At 45.7% G+C, this 8639-nt stretch overlaps 2 non-coding genes across 2 annotated transcripts; one reads left to right on the top strand and one right to left on the bottom strand.

Annotated features, from left to right (window-relative positions):
• Positions 1-257: 257 nt before the first annotated feature.
• Positions 258-340, bottom strand: TRNAL-UAA (transfer RNA leucine (anticodon UAA)). Its single transcript has one exon. It is a non-coding gene; the product is annotated as a tRNA-Leu (tRNA).
• Positions 341-6140: 5800 nt separating this feature from the next.
• Positions 6141-6223, top strand: TRNAL-UAA (transfer RNA leucine (anticodon UAA)). The gene has a single exon. It is a non-coding gene; the product is annotated as a tRNA-Leu (tRNA).
• Positions 6224-8639: the final 2416 nt, after the last annotated feature.

The following is an 8639-nucleotide window of genomic DNA, read 5'->3' as shown; positions in this document are numbered from 1 at the left end:
ATTGAGCCTGTCCCTTTTTCCTGCTGCCAACATCTGCCAGAAGGATTATATGTTACAATGAGTGCTATTGAAAAAGCTGAACCAGACTAAATGAGTTAGGAAGGCACTAAATTGGGAATTTACTTTTGTGTTGGTTGATTGATGATTGAAAATCAAGAGAATTCATTTTTATCCACTAAATGAAAAACTGTGGGAAGGAAAATAGTTTTATTTATGGTGTTAAACAGTGGGTGCTTGAGAGGCAAGAAAATGTTTTTTACCAGAAGTGGGGTTCGAACCCACGCAGACACATGTCCATTGGATCTTAAGTCCAACGCCTTAACCACTCGGCCATTCTGGTGATTCCCATATATTACCTGTTGCTAAAGTGAGCTTTGATCCCCAGAGCATAGCTTTACCTACTGCTGGTTTCCATGGCTCTTTAACAGCTCCAGGGGGGAAGCTGTGAGGTTGAGGATTCTCTCATCTCTCCCTTTTGTTTCCTAAGAGTGGTTGCTTCATACAGTTTCTCACATGGCTCACTAGTGAAACTGTGCTTAACAGATGCCTTCGGGCTTCCAGCTTACTATGAAAGAAGCAGGTGTTCTTGCAACACCTGCCTTGGAACCTAGTATAAGGTGAATCATAGCCACAGCTGACACTTGTCCCAGCATCTTCAACTTTTTCCTGATGCTTGATGTACTTCTTGTCCAGCCTTGCCAAATTCAGTTTCTGGGTGCACTTCTTAAAGCATGGTAGGTGCCACCAAGCATTGTGTTTGACTAGGTCCTCCATGGTGGTAGTCCCCAAAGATTCAGCTACTAGGTGATACTCTGTCTCCCCACTAATGCGTAAAAATCATCAAGACCAAAGTAAAATCAAGGATTTATGTAATAAATTACTTTGGGATTGTAATTAATTATGTTATGTAACTCTGTTCATACTGCTTGCTGGTGGGCTCTGGTAATTTCTGGCTGGATGCTGACATCACAACCCTTCTGGCATAATAAACAAAGCGTATAATTAATACCACTGAACTGCTTCTTTTTTGCCAATGATGGCAATCAACTTGAAGCCTTCCTTCCATTTATAGTCATCTGTAATATAAAAAAAATTAATTAGGTGTCAGCATTAACTAATAATGCAGTACTGTCAGTCAAGGGCCATCCTTTAACTTTCTGAGGGCTGCATAGTTGACATGCCTGTGTTAACGTATCATTTTTTTTTAAAATTGATTTTTAACCATTTTCTCAAATACGTATCTGTATAAGGAAGGAGTTCTGCGGAAAGGGATCTGGGGGTCACAGTGGATCACAAGCTAAATATGAGTCAACAGTGTAACACTGCTGCAAAAAAAGCAAACATCTTTCTGGGACATATGAGCAGGAATGTTGTAAGCAAGACACGAGAAATAATTCTTCCGCTTTACTCCACGCTGATTAGGCCTCAACTGGAGCATTGTGTCCAGTTCTGGGTGCCACATTTCAGGAAAGATGTGGACAAACTGGAGAAAGTCCGGAGAAGAGCAACAGAAATGATTAAAGGTCTAGAAAACATGACCTATGAGGGAAGATTGAAAAAATTAGGTTTGTTTAGTCTGGAGAAGAGAAGACTGAGAAGGGACATAACAGTTTTCAAATACATAAAAGGTTGTTACAAGGAGGAGGGAGAAAAATTGTTCTTCTTAACCTCTGAGGATAGGACAAGAAGCAATGGGCTTAAATTGCAGCAAGGGAGGTTTAGGTCTGACATTAGGAAAAACTTCCTCATTGTCAAAGTGGTTAAGCTCTGGAATAAATTGCCTCGGGAGTTTGTGTTATCTCCATCATTGGGGATTTTTAAGAGCAGGTTGGACAAACATCTGTCAGGGATGGTCGATAATACTTAGTCCTGCCTTGAGTGCAGGGGACTGGACTAGATGACCTCTCGAGGTCCCTTCCAGTCCTGTGATTCTATAATTGTTCTAGGTTTGTCATCTTTGGTACCATTGTGTTTGCAGGAGAAAGGGCTTTCAAATTATACCCAGCTCGACCCATTTCTACCAACACTGTGTCATCAACATCTTTCCTCTTCCTGTGAACTTCTGAAATTAGAATGTTTAACAAAAATGTTGGACATTTTTTGTTTGGAAATGGAGGGGAAACTCCCCTCTTGCACCCTTTTAAAAACCCAACAACAACTTTTCACCCGAAAAATGTGAAAAAAGAGGGTATGGATGAGAGGGTTTAACCCTCCACATCCCCCTTTTTTTGAGGCAGGGAATGAAAAATAAGAGAAAGTGCCTGGGGGTTCCCACTGACATGAAATTTTGAGTTGAAAAATGAAAAATGTTCTGAAAAACAAGTGAAACAAAAAACCTTCACTCTTATTTTTAATCAAGGATTTTTTTTTCTTTTTGTGAGATTTATTTCCTAGGTTTAGAATCACAGAATATCAGGGTTGGAAGGGACCTCAGGAGGTCATTTAGTCCAACCCCCTGCTCAAAGCAGGACCAATCCCCAACTAAATCATCCCAGCCAGGGCTTTGTCAAGCCTGACCTTAAAAATATCTAAGGAAGAAGATTCCACCACTTCCTAGGTAACGCATTCCAGTGTTTCACCACACTCCAAGTAAAAAAGTTTTTCCTAATATCCAACCTAAACCTCCCCCGCTGCCACTTGAGACCATTACTCCTTGTTCTGTCATCAGCTACCACTGAGAACAGTCTAGAGCCATCCTCTTTGGAACCCCCTTTCAGGTAGTTGAAAGCAGCTATCAAATCCCCCCTCATTCTTCTCTTCCGCAGACTAAACAATCCCAGTTCCCTCAGCTTCTCCTCATAAGTCATGTGTTCCAGTCCCCTAATCATTTTTGTTGCCCTCTGCTGGACTCTTTCCAATTTTTCCACATCCTTCTTGTAGTGTGGGGCCCAAAACTGAACACAGTACTCCAGATGAGGCCTCACCAATGTCGAATAGAGGGGAATGATCACGTTCCTCGATCTGCTGGCAATGCCCCTACTTATACAGCCCAAAATGCCATTGGCCTTCTTGGCAACAAGGGCACACTGTTGACTCATATCCAACTTCTCATCTAATGTAACCCCTAGGTCCTTTTCTGCAGAACTGCTGCCTAGCCATTCGGTCCCTAGTCTGTAGCGGTGCATGGGATTCTTCCGTCCTAAGTGCAGGACTATGCACTTGGCCTTGTTGAACCTCATCAGATTTCTTTTGGTCCAATCCTCTAATTTGTCTAGGGCCCACTGTATCCTATCCTACCCTCCAGCATATCTACCTCTACTCCCGGTTTAGTGTCATCAGCAAACTTGCTGAGGGTGCAATCCACACCATCCTCCAGATCATTTATGAAGATATTGAACAAAACCGGCCCCAGGACCGACCCTTGGGGCACTCCACTTGATACCGGCTGCCAACTAGACATGGAGCCATTAATCACTACCCGTTGAGCCTGACAGTCTAGCCAGGTTTCTATCCACCTTATAGTCCATTCATCCAGCCCATACTTCTTTAACTTGCTGACAAGAATACTGTGGGAGACCGTGTCAAAAGCTTTGCTAAAGTCAAGGAACAACACGTCCACCGCTTTTCTCTCATCCACAGAGCCAGTTATCTTGTCATAGAAGGCAATTAGATTAGTCAGGCATGACTTGCCCTTGGTGAATCCATGCTGACTGTTCCTGATCACTTTCCTCTCCTCTAAGTGCTTCAGAATTGATTCCTGGAGTACCTGCTCCATGATTTTTCCAGGGACTGAGGTGAGGCTGACTGGCCTGTAGTTCCCAGGATCCTCCTTCTTCCCTTTTTTAAAGATGGGTACTACATTAGCCTTTTTCCAGTTGTCCGGGACCTCCGCCGATCACCATAAGTTTTCAAAGATAATGGCCAATGGCTCTGCAATCACATCCGCCAACTCCTTTAGCACTTTCGGACGCAGCGCATCCAGACCCATGGACTTGTGCTCGTCCAGCTTTTCTAAATAGTCCCGAAACACTTCTTTCTCCACAGATGGCTGGTCACCTCCTCCCCATGCTGTGCTGCCCAGTGCAGTAGTCTGGGAGCTGACCTTGTTCATGAAGACAGAGGCAAAAAAAGCATTGAGTACATTAGCTTTTTCCACATCTTCTGTCACTAGGTTGCCTCCCTCATTCAGTAAGGGGCCCACACTTTCCTTGACTTTCTTCTTGTTGCTAAACATCTCTTGCTAGCTGCAACTCCAGGTGTGATTTCACTCCAGGTGTGATTTCACTCCTGCATGCCCGAGCAATATTTTTATACTCTTCCCTGGTCATTTGTCCAATCTTCCACTTCTTATAAGCTTCTTTTTTGTGTTTAAGATCAGCAAGGATTTCACTGTTAAGCCAAGCTGGTCGCCTGCCATATTTACTATTCTTTCTGCACATCGGGATGAGGTCCCAGTAACCTCAATAAGGATTCTTTAAAATACAGCCAAGTCTCCTGGACTCCTTTCCCCCTCACGTTATTCTCCCAGGGGATCCTGCCCATCAGTTCCCTGAGGGAATCAACGTCTGCTTTTCTGAAGTCCAGGGTCCGTATTCTGCTGCTCTCCTTTCTTCCCCGTGTCAGGATCCTGAACTCGACCATTTCATGGTCACTGCCTCTCAGGTTCCCATCCACTTTTGCTTCCCCTACTAATTCTTCCCGGTTTGTGAGCAGCAGGTCAAGAAGACTTCTGCCCCGAGTTGGTTTCCTCCAGCTCTAGGCCAGGCTGGGAAGCCCCACACCTCCATGCTTGTTCTGATCTATGGCAATTCCTATTTCCATGTGGTTCTTTCATCTCCCGCTGAGGAAAAGTGGGTGTGAATGTTGGTCCAGGAGAGAACTCCCTTCCCCTCCTTCCCCTGTGCTGCTTTCACCTCATCCCGATCCTGACTGGGGACCCTCCAAAACTAGAGCAGAGACAGTCTGCAAGGTACTGTCCCCTCAGGATCAGGAATAGGCCCCACTGCAGAAGAGGTCGGTCTACCTAGAGGTAAATTTGATGAGTGGGAGAGCCAGCAGCATGAGCCTTGGTAGAGGGAGAGGAGCTAGGAGACCTGCAGGTCAGTGCTTCCTATATCTCCTTGATGTCTTCCCATCCCACCTGGATGCCCTTCTAAGATCAGCATTAGTCAAACACAAGTAATTGGCTTCAATACAGAGCTGAGTGAGTCAGTTTTTCTGCCCTGTGGATATCAATCTAGTAATGTTGATTTAATGGCCCTGTCCAGTCTTAAAATCTGTAAATTTCACACTTGATTGAGACTAGCTTAGAGGGACTAAGGGTTGTACTGGTGTAATTATTTCATGAAAGGAATCAACACCCCTCATTGAAATAGTTATGCCAGTACAAAATCTGAACATAGCCCAGACTTCAGCCTGGAAGCACCATTGGCTAGGCTGAGCTAGCAGACTGGAATGACTGCTAGGTCCATAGAGCAGACTTTAAAAACATCAGAATGGCCATACCAGGCCAGACCACAATGGTCTGCCTAGCCCAGTAGCCTGTCTTCTGACAGTGGCTAATGCCAGGTGCTTCAAACAGAATGAACAGAACAGGGAAATAATCAAAGTGATCTGTCATCCAGTCCCAACAGTTGGCAGCCAGAGGCTTAGGGACACCCAGAGCATGAGGTCACATCCCTGACCATCCTGGCTAATAGCTATTGACAGACCTATCCTCCATGAACTTATCTAGTTCTTTTTTGAACCCAGTTATACTTTTGGCCATTACAACATCCCCTGGCAACGAGTTCCACAGGTTTGACTGTGTTGTGTGAGCACTTCCCTTTGTTTGTTTTAAACCTGCTGCCTATTTAATAGCACATTCGCCCCACCCCCTATAGGCTGGGACCAATCAGCTCCCTCCACCTGCCTCACAGTACAGTTTTAATGCAACTCACCATTAATGTAGCCCATTTTTAGGCCAGCTCCTGCCCCTCGCCCCCCCGCCCATGCTCTTTGTGCGGGACCCATCCCCTCACACCTTTCATGTCCTATTTGTGCTGATAGACAAGCTAGGGCTTGAGTTCCTTGAACTTCAAAAGCCATGTAATTACCCAGTTAATCCCAAGGGCTGCTGGATAATGGCAATGTCTTGAATGTGGTGTGGTCAGGCTTTAGTAATAATCTCTATAGTGCAATGGAAATTTTGTTATGTATTCACCAGAATGGCCGAGTGGTTAAGGCGTTGGACTTAAGATCCAATGGACATGTGTCTGCGTGGGTTCGAACCCCACTTCTGGTAGTAATGTTCTTTTCTCCCTTTCAAAGTCCAGTGTAGCCTCTATTTGACCATATCCTGCAAATAAAGACCCACAGCTGTCCTGAGCCAGGGGCTAAGGGGCTGTTTAATTACTGTACATAGTCCTTCAGGCTTGGGCTAGAGCCCAGGATCTAGGACCCAGCAAGGTGGGAGGGTCCCAGAGTTTGGGCTTCAGCCTGAGCCTACACAGCAAGTAAACAGCCCCTTAGGCCAGCTGTGAGTTTTTAATTGCAGCGTAGATATACCCATGGATGCAGGACTGTCTGTGCCTGCCAGTCCCCTGAGCGAATCTTTGGAATGATTCATTGAAACCATTTTCCTGTTCCCCAGTTCTTAATGTAATAGATTAGCCAATGATCCACCTCATTTTCAGTCTTCATCTGAACAGCACAGAGGTAAGTGATTAACTTCGGCCCCTCATTGACTCACTGGGTCTGGCTTAGCTTTTCTCTATCTCTTCCCTCAGACTAGCTCCCGGCAGTGAATTCCAGGTGCTGGCTGGGAAAGCTGAGATTTGAGTTACTTGGATGAAAGATGAAACCAGCCGCTGCAAATCCCACCTTGTCTCCTGTCAGCCCCTTCCACCTGCCCCACCGTGGACATTTAACACCACTAACCCCTGTAGCCCATTCACAGCCCAGCTTCTGGATTCCCTTGCTCTCTGTGAGGGACCCATCCTATCCCATTTTCCCTCTCCTATCCATGCTGACAGCCAAGCTATGGCCTGAGTCCCTCTAATGTCAAAGAAGCCCTGGAATTACTCAGTTAATGCCTGGGGATGTGTATTTTCCCTAAGTGAAGGGTTAAAGCAGCATGTTCTAGGTGGCTCTGTGGCAGACTGGATAGCATGTTGGCCTTCTAGGGCAGCACAGTGATTCAAAGGTTGTAGGCTTGAGTTAAGTCTTGTTCTAAATTAATTGATTCCTGCAGCTATCCCTTAGAAAATACAATCCATTAGGGAAATATGTCCAATACTTTCCCAACTTTGCTTCCCATGGGGGCTCCAGTTCATCTCTCCTGGTATTGCTGATGTCCCATGATGTGTTCTAGATAGATATCCCTCGACCACCTGATGGAGTCCAACACCATGAGTTGCCGCATCAGCTCAGCGTTGCGTTGATTAATTGCACATTCTCACAACACTCATTTGTTACTGGGGTCCCATGCGCCCCAATGATCAGCATGGGCAAATGACTTACAAGGAGAGGCTGAGGAACTTGTCTTATTTAGTCTGCAGAAGAGAAGAGTGAGGGGGGATTTGATAGCAGTCTACAGTTACCTGAAGGGGGGTTCCAAAGAGAATGGAACTCGGCTGTTCTCGGTGGTGGCAGATGGCAGAACAAGGAGCAATGGTCTCAAGTTGCAGTGGGGGAGGTCTAGGTTGGACATTAGGAAACACTATTTCACTAGGAGGGTGGTGAAGCACTGGAATGGGTTCCCTAGGGAGGTGGTGGAATCTCCATCCTTAGAGGTTTTTAAGGCCCAGGATGATTAAGCTGGGGTTGGTCCTGCATTGAGCAGGGGGTTGGACTAGATGACCCCAACTCCTTAGGGTTGGTCTCTTCCAACTCTAATCTTCTATGATTCTATGCTGGCACTCATGAACCACAGAGGGAATTCATGAATGTCAGCGTGGGCTGCACTAGAAACCTGGTGGCTGAACTTTGTGATTTTGTCCTCACCCATAACTATTTCACATTTGGGGACAATGTATACCTTCAGATCAGCGGCACTGCTATGGGTACCCGCACGGCCCCACAGTATGCCAACATTTTTATGGCTGACTTAGAACAACACTTCCTCAGCTCTCGTCCCCTAGTGCCCCTACTCCACTTACACTACATTGATGACATCTTCATCATCTGGACTCATGGAAAAGAAGCCCTTGAGGAATTCCACCATGATGTCTACAATTTCCATCCCACCATCAACCTCAGCCTGGACCAGTCCACACAAGAGATCCACTTCCCAGACACTACAGTGCTAATAAGTGATGGTCACATAAACACCACCCTATACCGGAAACCTACTGACCGTTATAGTTACCTACATGCCTCCATCTTTCATCCAGATCACACCACACAATCCATTGTCTACAGCCAAGCTCTACGCTACAACCGCATTTGCTCCAACCCCTCATATAGAGAGACAAACACCTACAAGATCTCTATCAAGCATTCTTACAACTACAATACCCACCTGCGGAAGTGAAGAAACAGATTGATAGAGCCAGAAGAGTTCCCAGAAGTCACCTACTACAGGACAGGCCTAACAAAGAAAATAACAGAAGGCCACTAGCCGTCACCTTCAGCCCCCAACTAAAACCCCTCCAACGCATTATTAAGGATCTACAACCTATCCTGAAGGATGACCCAACACTCTCACAAATCTTGGGAGA

The sequence above is a fragment of the Eretmochelys imbricata genome, chromosome 6 (genome assembly GCF_965152235.1).
Source record: "Eretmochelys imbricata isolate rEreImb1 chromosome 6, rEreImb1.hap1, whole genome shotgun sequence".
In the NCBI taxonomy this organism is placed as follows: domain Eukaryota; kingdom Metazoa; phylum Chordata; order Testudines; family Cheloniidae; genus Eretmochelys; species Eretmochelys imbricata.
The sequence above is the reverse complement of the archived record's forward strand: the minus strand, read 5'-3'. Positions and strand labels throughout refer to the sequence as shown.